Below are 12,378 nucleotides of genomic sequence, written 5' to 3' on the forward strand. Positions count from 1 at the left end.
ACTTGTGTTTGGACTATGCCAGCTCCACATTTGTGGAGGGACGCTCCCAACTGATGGCATGCCCTTCCAATCTCTGGTTGAGGTGATTTCTTCTGTCCTGTTCTCTCTGATAGCCACCTTCCTATGTCCAGCTCGTGCTATTTCTGGTACAATACAGAAGGCTCAGTTCGCCTTCATTTGATATTTTCTCCCCAAATATTTGAAAATGAAACTTTGGAAAATAAAAACAAAGTTAAGCTGATCTAAAACAAGTTACTGAACAGTTGATTGGGCTGGATGTGTAACATCCAGATCCAAATGATAGCAGACCATAATAGTGGCCTTTCTTGGGATGTATTTTCTCTGCATACTTTCAGACTCTTTGAGGTACCTCTTACATCACTGTCTTTGATTGCATGCAGCGGCAACACACCCTGACTCAGTGTTCATATCTTACCCCAAACTGAAGTCCTTTCCTATGGACTAAGTGCTGAGTGACATAAAATTGGTTTTACTTCCTGTAGGAGGGCAATAATGCATTTGGTCCTGGCGGAAGTGATCACAAGTTCCTGCGGGTGTTAATCTGCATTATTTGGAACTAGCCGTACCTCAGGTGATCTGACTGGATCTACCAAATCTTTCTATACAGGGTTGTGAAATATCACGGGTGATGGATAGTCTCACATACAGCTGAGATTCTCACTTGAACACATTGCTCCATCACACCAATGGATTTTACATAAATAGTTTTAACCTAGGAAGAAAAAGTATTTGTTTGGTGTTGAGATTGTATTACATATAACAGTTTCTGATAGTTTCCAAATTTACAACGTTGGCTCTGGCTCAGATCCTGATTCCCATCTGCAAGAATTTCTGAATCTAGCATGTGATTCAGCCATCCTTTAATTTGAGTAGCCTTTTTGCACTTTTTTTTTTTAAGATCTCTTATATTGCTTTATAATTGCATGAAACGCATACAAAAACAAAATAACTTCCCATCTTTTGTAACTCCCCCTCCCTCTCCCCTTTCGCACTTCCCATCAATTATACAGAGGTATTTGTTCGGTTCACAAATGAATCACTTATTTGGTCTTGTAAAGAAATGGCTCCCTGTTGCAGTTACCCCCCACTTTTTGCCTGATACTGATGCTGACTTGACTGAGAAGTGTGCTGGGACCCTGCTAACCAGGCCCCAGCACCAGTGTTCCTTCACCTAAAATGTACCATTGTATCCACAATTGGCACACCCTGGCATTCAGATAAGTCCCTTGTAACTGGTACTTCTAGTACCAAGGGCCCTGATGCCAAGAAAGGTCTCTAAGGGCTGCAGCATGTCTTATGCCACCCTAGAGACCTCTCACTCAGCACAGACACACTGCTTACAAGCCTGTGTGTGCTAGTGAGAACAAAATGAGTAAGTCGACATGGCACTCCCCTCAGGGTGCCATGCCAGCCTCTCACTGCCTATGCAGTATAGGTAAGACACCCCTCTAGCAGGCCTTACAGCCCTAAGGCAGGGTGCACTATACCATAGGTGAGGGTACCAGTGCATGAGCACTGGGCCCCTACAGTGTCTAAACAAAACCTTAGACATTGTAAGTGCAGGGTAGCCATAAGAGTATATGGTCTGGGAGTCTGTTTTACACGAACTCCACAGCACCATAATGGCTACACTGAAAACTGGGAAGTTTGGTATCAAACTTCTCAGCACAATAAATGCACACTGAAGCCAGTGTACATTTTATTGTAAAATACACCACAGAGGGCACCTTAGAGGTGCCCCCTGAAACTTAACTGACTATCTGTGTAGGCTGACTGGTTCCAGCAGCCTGCCACACTAGAGACATGTTGCTGGCCCCATGGGGAGAGTGCCTTTGTCACTCTGAGGCCAGTAACAAAGCCTGCACTGGGTGGAGATGCTAACACCTCCCCCAGGCAGGAACTGTGACACCTGGCGGTGAGCCTCAAAGGCTCCCCCCTTTGTCACAGCCCAGCAGGGCACTCCAGCTTAGTGGAGTTGCCCGCCCCCTCCGGCCACGGCCCCCACTTTTGGCGGCAAGGCTGGAGGGAACAAAGAAAGCAACAAGGAGGAGTCACTGGCCAGTCAGGACAGCCCCTAAGGTGTCCTGAGCTGAGGTGACTCTGACTTTTAGAAATCCTCCATCTTGCAGATGGAGGATTCCCCCAATAGGGTTAGGATTGTGACCCCCTCCCCTTGGGAGGAGGCACAAAGAGGGTGTACCCACCCTCAGGGCTAGTAGCCATTGGCTACTAACCCCCCAGACCTAAACACGCCCTTAAATTTAGTATTTAAGGGCTACCCTGAACCCTAGAAAATTAGATTCCTGCAACTACAAGAAGAAGGACTGCCTAGCTGAAAACCCCTGCAGAGGAAGACCAGAAGACGACAACTGCCTTGGCTCCAGAAACTCACCGGCCTGTCTCCTGCCTTCCAAAGATCCTGCTCCAGCGACGCTTTCCAAAGGGACCAGCGACCTCGACATCCTCTGAGGACTGCCCCTGCTTCGAAAAGACAAGAAACTCCCGAGGACAGCGGACCTGCTCCAAGAAAAGCTGCAACTTTGTTTCCAGCAGCTTTAAAGAACCCTGCAAGCTCCCCGCAAGAAGCGTGAGACTTGCAACACTGCACCCGGCGACCCCGACTCGGCTGGTGGCGATCCAACACCTCAGGAGGGACCCCAGGACTACTCTGATACTGTGAGTACCAAAACCTGTCCCCCCTGAGCCCCCACAGCGCCGCCTGCAGAGGGAATCCCGAGGCTTCCCCTGACCGCGACTCTTTGAACCTAAAGTCCCGACGCCTGGGAGAGACCCTGCACCCGCAGCCCCCAGGACCTGAAGGACCGGACTTTCACTGGAGAAGTGACCCCCAGGAGTCCCTCTCCCTTGCCCAAGTGGAGGTTTCCCCGAGGAATCCCCCCCTTGCCTGCCTGCAGCGCTGAAGAGATCCTGAGATCTCTCATAGACTAACATTGCAAACCCGACGCTTGTTTCTACACTGCACCCGGCCGCCCCCGCGCTGCTGAGGGTGAAATTTCTGTGTGGACTTGTGTCCCCCCCCGGTGCCCTACAAAACCCCCCTGGTCTGGCCTCCGAAGACGCGGGTACTTACCTGCAAGCAGACCGGAACCGGGGCACCCCCTTCTCTCCATTCTAGCCTATGTGTTTTGGGCAACACTTTGAACTCTGCACCTGACCGGCCCTGAGCTGCTGGTGTGGTGACTTTGGGGTTGCTCTGAACCCCCAACGGTGGGCTACCTTGGACCAAGAACTAAGCCCTGTAAGTGTCTTACTTACCTGGTTAACCTAACAAATACTTACCTCCCCTAGGAACTGTGAAAATTGCACTAAGTGTCCACTTTTAAAACAGCTATTTGTGAATAACTTGAAAAGTATACATGCAATTTTGATGATTTGAAGTTCCTAAAGTACTTACCTGCAATACCTTTCGAATGAGATATTACATGTAGAATTTGAACCTGTGGTTCTTAAAATAAACTAAGAAAAGATATTTTTCTATATAAAAACCTATTGGCTGGATTTGTCTCTGAGTGTGTGTACCTCATTTATTGTCTATGTGTATGTACAACAAATGCTTAACACTACTCCTTGGATAAGCCTACCGCTCGACCACACTACCACAAAATAGAGCATTAGTATTATCTCTTTTTACCACTATTTTACCTCTAAGGGGAACCCTTGGACTCTGTGCATGCTATTCCTTACTTTGAAATAGCACATACAGAGCCAACTTCCTACATTGGTGGATCAGCGGTGGGGTACAAGACTTTGCATTTGCTGGACTACTCAGCCAATACCTGATCACACGACAAATTCCAAAATTGTCATTAGAAATTGATTTTTGCAATTTGAAAAGTTTTCTAAATTCTTAAAAGACCTGCTAGGGCCTTGTGTTAGATCCTGTTTAGCATTTCTTTTAGAGTTTAAAAGTTTGTAAAAGTTTGAATTAGATTCTAGAACCAGTTGTAGATTCTTAAAAAGTATTCCAACTTTTAGAAGCAAAATGTCTAGCACAGATGTGACTGTGGTGGAACTCGACACCACACCTTACCTCCATCTTAAGATGAGGGAGCTAAGGTCACTCTGTAAAATAAAGAAAATAACAATGGGCCCCAAACCTACCAAAATACAGCTCCAGGAGCTTTTGGCAGAGTTTGAAAAGGCCAACCCCTCTGAGGGTGGCAACTCAGAGGAAGAGGATAGTGACTTGGAGGAAAATTCCCCCCTACCAGTCCTATCTAGGGAGAACAGGGTCCCTCAAACCCTGACTCCAAAAATAATAGTCAGAGATGCTGGTTCCCTCACAGGAGAGACCAACACCTCTGAAATCACTGAGGATAGCCCCAGTGAAGAGGACATCCAGTTAGCCAGGATGGCCAAAAGATTGGCTTTGGAAAGACAGCTCCTAGCCATAGAGAGGGAAAGACAAGAGATGGGCCTAGGTCCCATCGATGGTGGCAGCAACTTAAATAGGGTCAGAGATTCTCCTGACATCCTAAAAATCCCCAAAGGGATTGTAACAAAATATGAAGATGGTGATGACATCACCAAATGGTTCACAGCTTTTGAGAGGGCTTGTGTAACCAGAAAAGTGAACAGATCTCACTGGGGTGCTCTCCTTTGGGAAATGTTCACTGGAAAGTGTAGGGATAGACTCCTCACACTCTCTGGAAAAGATGCAGAATCTTATGACCTCATGAAGGGTACCCTGATTGAGGGCTTTGGATTCTCCACTGAGGAGTATAGAATTAGATTCAGGGGGGCTCAAAAATCCTCGAGCCAGACCTGGGTTGATTTTGTAGACTACTCAGTCAAAACACTGGATGGTTGGTTAACTGGAAATGAAGTGTGTAACTATGTTGGGCTTTATAATTTGTTTATGAAAGAACACATTTTAAGTAACTGCTTCAATGAAAAGTTGCATCAGTATCTGGTAGACCTAGGTCCAATTTCTCCCCAAGAATTGGGAAAGAAGGCAGACCACTGGGTCAAGACTAGGGTAACCAAAACTTCCACTGGGGGTGACCAAAAGAAAGGGGTTACAAAAACTCCCCAGGAGAAAGTGGGTGACACTAGAAACAAAGAAAAAGAGTCCTCTGTAGGCCCCCAAAAACCAGAACAGGTGGGTGGGCCCCAAGACACAACCCAAAACAAAGGTGGGTACCAGGGTAAGAACTGGGATGCCACTAAGGCATGGTGCCACAACTGTAAACAGTCTGGGCACCACACCAAGGACACTTCTTGTCCCAAAAACAAACCCCAGAACAAAATTCCTGGGGTAACCAGTGTAGCCATGGGAGATGACTCCTCAGATGAGGAGGTCTTCCTAGCCTTCAACTGGAAACAGGGCCCAACAGGTGAGTTGGAGATTCCAGAGGGAAGTAGACACTTCCACCACCTACTGGTGAATGGAATCCCAACCACTGCCCTGAGAGACACTTGTGCCAGTCACACTATTGTGCATGACAGGCTGGTGCTCTCAAACCAGTACATCCCAGGTGAGACTGTCAGGGTAAGAGTTAGCCTAGACAGGGTCACTAAGAGGCCTGTGGCTTTAGTGCCCATAGAAGTGGGTGGCACTCTTAGCTGGAGAAGGGTAGTAGTCAGTACAGACCTCCCCCTTGATTGTCTCCTTGGAAATGACTACCCAGAGGTTAGTCAGAGCCCAAGAGAGAAACTGGTTCAGTGCCAGTCCTCTCTTAAGGATTCTGGAAGTCCTGCCTCTGCAGTAAATGCAAGCAGGCCCCAGAAGAAGAAGAAAAGAAAACAGAGTAGGAGGGGTGGACAACCTTTAGCCAAGGTTACAGCAAGCCAAGGAGATTCTGCTCCAGTAGGGGAGAACTCCAAAAATGGCCCTGATAAAGTCCAACCTGACCCACAAGAAGTCCTGGCTAGTCAGGCAACTGTTAAACCTGAGTGGGTGGCTCCTCAGCTAACAGAAGAAAGAGTGGAAGAAGGGTGTTTACTACAAGATGTGGTAACCCCCCACTCCAATACAGCAGACAGGCAACCTGAACCCAAAGAAGCCTGTAACTTAGCCCCTTCCCTTTTAGGTGAAGAGCTAAAGGTGTGGTTCTGGGCACTGACAGCTGTCAGTGGCCTCTGCTGGGTGTTAGCCTTTATGGCTGCACTATCCTTAGCATGGTGGTCTGACCCCATGCCAAATAGCAAGTTAGGCCCCCTGACCCTATTGGTCATGGTGGGGTTACTCCAGCTCTGGGTAACCTCTCTGGGTAAGCTAGGGGTGACCCTGGCCAAGATAAGGTTAGCAGAGGTGGACACCTCTAAGACCAAAATAGAAAGAATGGGTGGAGACATTGAAGAGGCAGACAAGAGGCAATTCAGACTAGGTCCTATCACTGTGGAAGTGGGTCAGTTCCCCAAAGGGAATGACCTGAACAGAAGGATGTAAGGCAGAGTAGGCCCTGCAACTAACCAGCCTATTTCTCCTACTCTTCCTCGCCTGACAGACTAGGAAGACTCTCCCAGCTTGGGCTGAGTCTCCTGGCCTGTGGGCTGGGGGGGGCTTGTGTAAAGAAATGGCTCCCTGTTGCAGTTACCCCCCACTTTTTGCCTGATACTGATGCTGACTTGACTGAGAAGTGTGCTGGGACCCTGCTAACCAGGCCCCAGCACCAGTGTTCCTTCACCTAAAATGTACCATTGTATCCACAATTGGCACACCCTGGCATTCAGATAAGTCCCTTGTAACTGGTACTTCTAGTACCAAGGGCCCTGATGCCAAGAAAGGTCTCTAAGGGCTGCAGCATGTCTTATGCCACCCTAGAGACCTCTCACTCAGCACAGACACACTGCTTACAAGCCTGTGTGTGCTAGTGAGAACAAAATGAGTAAGTCGACATGGCACTCCCCTCAAGGTGCCATGCCAGCCTCTCACTGCCTATGCAGTATAGGTAAGACACCCCTCTAGCAGGCCTTACAGCCCTAAGGCAGGGTGCACTATACCATAGGTGAGGGTACCAGTGCATGAGCACTGTGCCCCTACAGTGTCTAAACAAAACCTTAGACATTGTAAGTGCAGGGTAGCCATAAGAGTATATGGTCTGGGAGTCTGTTTTACACGAACTCCACAGCACCATAATGGCTACACTGAAAACTGGGAAGTTTGGTATCAAACTTCTCAGCACAATAAATGCACACTGAAGCCAGTGTACATTTTATTGTAAAATACACCACAGAGGGCACCTTAGAGGTGCCCCCTGAAACTTAACCAACTATCTGTGTAGGCTGACTGGTTCCAGCAGCCTGCCACACTAGAGACATGTTGCTGGCCCCATGGGGAGAGTGCCTTTGTCACTCTGAGGCCAGTAACAAAGCCTGCACTGGGTGGAGATGCTAACACCTCCCCCAGGCAGGAACTGTGACACCTGGCGGTGAGCCTCAAAGGCTCCCCCCTTTGTCACAGCCCAGCAGGGCACTCCAGCTTAGTGGAGTTGCCCGCCCCCTCCGGCCACGGCCCCCACTTTTGGCGGCAAGGCTGGAGGGAACAAAGAAAGCAACAAGGAGGAGTCACTGGCCAGTCAGGACAGCCCCTAAGGTGTCCTGAGCTGAGGTGACTCTGACTTTTAGAAATCCTCCATCTTGCAGATGGAGGATTCCCCCAATAGGGTTAGGATTGTGACCCCCTCCCCTTGGGAGGAGGCACAAAGAGGGTGTACCCACCCTCAGGGCTAGTAGCCATTGGCTACTAACCCCCCAGACCTAAACACGCCCTTAAATTTAGTATTTAAGGGCTACCCTGAACCCTAGAAAATTAGATTCCTGCAACTACAAGAAGAAGGACTGCCTAGCTGAAAACCCCTGCAGAGGAAGACCAGAAGACGACAACTGCCTTGGCTCCAGAAACTCACCGGCCTGTCTCCTGCCTTCCAAAGATCCTGCTCCAGCGACGCTTTCCAAAGGGACCAGCGACCTCGACATCCTCTGAGGACTGCCCCTGCTTCGAAAAGACAAGAAACTCCCGAGGACAGCGGACCTGCTCCAAGAAAAGCTGCAACTTTGTTTCCAGCAGCTTTAAAGAACCCTGCAAGCTCCCCGCAAGAAGCGTGAGACTTGCAACACTGCACCCGGCGACCCCGACTCGGCTGGTGGCGATCCAACACCTCAGGAGGGACCCCAGGACTACTCTGATACTGTGAGTACCAAAACCTGTCCCCCCTGAGCCCCCACAGCGCCGCCTGCAGAGGGAATCCCGAGGCTTCCCCTGACCGCGACTCTTTGAACCTAAAGTCCCGACGCCTGGGAGAGACCCTGCACCCGCAGCCCCCAGGACCTGAAGGACCGGACTTTCACTGGAGAAGTGACCCCCAGGAGTCCCTCTCCCTTGCCCAAGTGGAGGTTTCCCCGAGGAATCCCCCCCTTGCCTGCCTGCAGCGCTGAAGAGATCCCGAGATCTCTCATAGACTAACATTGCAAACCCGACGCTTGTTTCTACACTGCACCCGGCCGCCCCCGCGCTGCTGAGGGTGAAATTTCTGTGTGGACTTGTGTCCCCCCCCGGTGCCCTACAAAACCCCCCTGGTCTGGCCTCCGAAGACGCGGGTACTTACCTGCAAGCAGACCGGAACCGGGGCACCCCCTTCTCTCCATTCTAGCCTATGTGTTTTGGGCAACACTTTGAACTCTGCACCTGACCGGCCCTGAGCTGCTGGTGTGGTGACTTTGGGGTTGCTCTGAACCCCCAACGGTGGGCTACCTTGGACCAAGAACTAAGCCCTGTAAGTGTCTTACTTACCTGGTTAACCTAACAAATACTTACCTCCCCTAGGAACTGTGAAAATTGCACTGTGTCCACTTTTAAAACAGCTATTTGTGAATAACTTGAAAAGTATACATGCAATTTTGATGATTTGAAGTTCCTAAAGTACTTACCTGCAATACCTTTCGAATGAGATATTACATGTAGAATTTGAACCTGTGGTTCTTAAAATAAACTAAGAAAATATATTTTTCTATATAAAAACCTATTGGCTGGATTTGTCTCTGAGTGTGTGTACCTCATTTATTGTCTATGTGTATGTACAACAAATGCTTAACACTACTCCTTGGATAAGCCTACCGCTCGACCACACTACCACAAAATAGAGCATTAGTATTATCTCTTTTTACCACTATTTTACCTCTAAGGGGAACCCTTGGACTCTGTGCATGCTATTCCTTACTTTGAAATAGCACATACAGAGCCAACTTCCTACAGGTCTCTTGTACGATCTTCAACAGGAATGTCTTGATCAACTATACATGATCTGATTCTGGTAAATCTGCCTCTGCATCAGAGTTAGAAGTGTCAGGTGTTCTAAAATTGTCCAGTATCATGTTCCAGTGCTGAGCATTGTCTCTAGTTCCTAGGCCCCTGAGTGTTTCCCTTAGTAATACTGTCCCTTCAATTTCCGCCCACTTGATTAATGCATTTCTCCAACGATTTATCTGTGGTCCCTTTGGATCTTTCCAGTGTGAAGTTATTTCTCTCCTTGCAAGTATCAAAGCCAGGTCTATGATAGCCTTTTTGCACTTAATGCCTTTCCCACGCTCTTTATGTCTGAAAGTTTTCTACCTTCATTTTCCTAAGCTGTGCAAAAAACACTTTTAAGACTGATGTTTTTAGAGTACCTTGGAAAAGGTGTGCAAGCTTGTTGTACCATTGCCCTACCGGAGCCTTTGCCAGAGAATTTTCATTGACCTCTGATATTGTTCACCAGATATTGTTAATATTTTATGACAGAAATAAGAACTGGTTTTTATTTGTTGGAAGTATCACTTAAGTTAACTCCAACTTTGTGGATAGTACAGGAAAGATTTTAGGTTTGTTGAATAAAAGATTGCCAGTAGGAATTTCAGGAGTTAAGGGCAAAATAATCATCAACCAGTTGTAGAAAGAAGGGAATGTTGATAAAACCAAGAGATTGCTTTTTGGCTGTTAATTAGTCTTCTTGGTTGTATCTGACACTATACATCAGTACAAGAGATAGCGAGAAAGACTATTTATTCATTGAATGTGCAAAGCACATAAGTGTCCGGTAAGAGTCCTGGCCCTCACAGACTTACAAACTGATCTTGGAATTTATAGCCTTAAATGCCCACGTTTAGGGTGTTCTTGTAGTTTAGATAATTAGTCCCCGACTATTGATCTAGGGACAGGGAATTCCAGAGTTTGGTGATCTGTGATGGAAATCCCCAGCATCCTGGATGGAGCTTCCTAATCTTCAGTACCACTAGTAAGTGGGCAGTGGAAAATGCAGGGATGTGCCAGAGTGTAGCAAGTACAGAGCTGACATGTAAAGGAGAGTCCCTTCTTGTGCAGTGCTTTGTATATCTGAGAAAGTCAATTACTGATTGGGGTGGTTGTGAAACCTTACCAAGTAATAATGACGATATTTTTTATCAGGTTCAGGTAGGTTACTTTAATTTAAACTTTAGCACAGTCCTAGCTAGCTGTGGCACAGAGAAACCATGCTTAACTGAAAGGAAAGAAGTGTAAAGCATTTATCAGTACTAAGAGTAAGAATACGTCGAAACACACAACACCATAAAAATCCCACATGAATACATAAACTTAGTATAACTTTTATTGAGCAAATAGACACCAATACGACACAAATCTGATCGGGGAACAACAGATATGGTTTTTAGGAGTTTTATGATAAGCTGTTTAATGTACTAGCCCTTTCACCGACCATCATGTTGTCTACCCCCTGACTTTGTGATCAGATTATTGTTTTTATCACTGCACTCACTTGGAAGATGTGCTAACTTTGTTTCACAGAGCACTGAATTTGCTTACTGTAGATCCTTTTGTACATACTTGAAGTCTGAGTTATTTTTTATGACTTTGTGTATAAAGGATTAATATGCAGTATTCAGGTCTGCTAAGGTGGTTGACATGTATTGGTTTGCTTGATTAGATTAATTTACAATCTGTGATTTCTCTCAAACAATTTACTAAATGATACCTAGAAGGACGTGTGTTGTTCTTAATTATTACATACCCTGTACTCCTTGGACTAAGGGTAGATTCTGCAGCTTACATAGAGGAAAAAAAGGAAAGCATAGCTACTGTCACAAATTACATTGGGTCTCTTGGCATCTTTCAATTGGTAAAACAAGCAAAGCAGATGGATTTACATGATTTTAAGTAAAGGCTGAACAGGTTTTAAAGCAGGAGTCCGTGCAAGCAGGACAGTTATGCCGCATACATTGCATATTTATCCAAGTATTTATTCCCTTTTCTTGTTATGTGAGTGCCTGTTTCAGGGAGATTTCTTGTAATGCTAGCCCCATGAGTGAGACTTTAGATGTCTATATACTGGATTGAATGATGTGATTGCATGATATTTATGTATGATAAGGTAGCTCATAGTTAGACCCCTGCTGTGGAGAGTTAGCAAAAAATGGGAGGTCACAGGTTTGAATCCTCTAGGGCCTAATCTGATTTTTATCCATCAGAGGTTAAATGAGTATGATTAGTATATTTTTCATTCCTTTTATACGAGAGATGGAGGTTTCTTGGGTAGGGGAGAGGCAAGACAAGTGGCATGACCATGGCATGGATGTCAAGAAGTCGTTGGTCCTATTTCTATGACACATGTGGCCTATCCTAGCTCAATAGCCATGCACACTTTTCATTGTGAATAGTTTTGAGACGGTTTCTAGGCCATTTTATTTCACTCAGCGGTATACTGCAGCATAAAAGGGGTACTTTTTTGTAAGATGTCTTATTACACAGAAATAAATGATTGTGTCACTCATTGTGTCACCCCTAAGGTATCAAAATGTCATATATAAGCACCTTGAATACATGGAAATGTCACAAACAAGCAAACTGAGATCTTGACAACTCTGGAAACCAACAAGCACCAACAGAATGTCATATCTGCCCCTGCACACTCCTTAATGCAGACTAAGTTCTCGTCCCAATCTGTGTGTGCCTTAGGACATTTTCATAAGGTGCAAATATAGAAACCCGATCCTTTTTCAGCATTTCTAATTTTCTTATCTTCATCATGAAGTGTCTTAAATTCCTCACAGCTATCTGAAGCCAGTCCGGGGAACTTGGTTGAATCTGTGGATAATGTGATCTTCATTATTCTGAAAAGAATTGAATGGTCTGTCGGCCTCCTGAATCAAAGTTTTTACTTTGTGATACTGCTGTTGTTCCTCATTTCCCTCAACCCACTTTGCATGGTATTACTTATGTTATTAAATATGTTGTGCTTTAATCTTTGGCAAGCAGCCCTATGCACAACCGTTTCAGATTTACTTCATCCCCTTCTCCTCTGTCTGCACTCCCTCCTCGTGTTTGTGTATCTTCAGTAGACCATTGTAAGGACTGACAGGATT

At 46.3% G+C, this 12,378-nt stretch overlaps 1 protein-coding gene across 2 annotated transcripts in view; it reads left to right on the forward strand.

Moving 5' to 3' along the window:
* NAGK (N-acetylglucosamine kinase) overlaps positions 1–12,378 on the forward strand; it is a 173,130-nt gene that overhangs the window by 101,141 nt on the left and 59,611 nt on the right. The window lies entirely within an intron of this gene.

The sequence above is a fragment of the Pleurodeles waltl genome, chromosome 1_2 (assembly GCF_031143425.1).
Source record: "Pleurodeles waltl isolate 20211129_DDA chromosome 1_2, aPleWal1.hap1.20221129, whole genome shotgun sequence".
Taxonomy (NCBI): Eukaryota; Metazoa; Chordata; class Amphibia; order Caudata; family Salamandridae; genus Pleurodeles; species Pleurodeles waltl.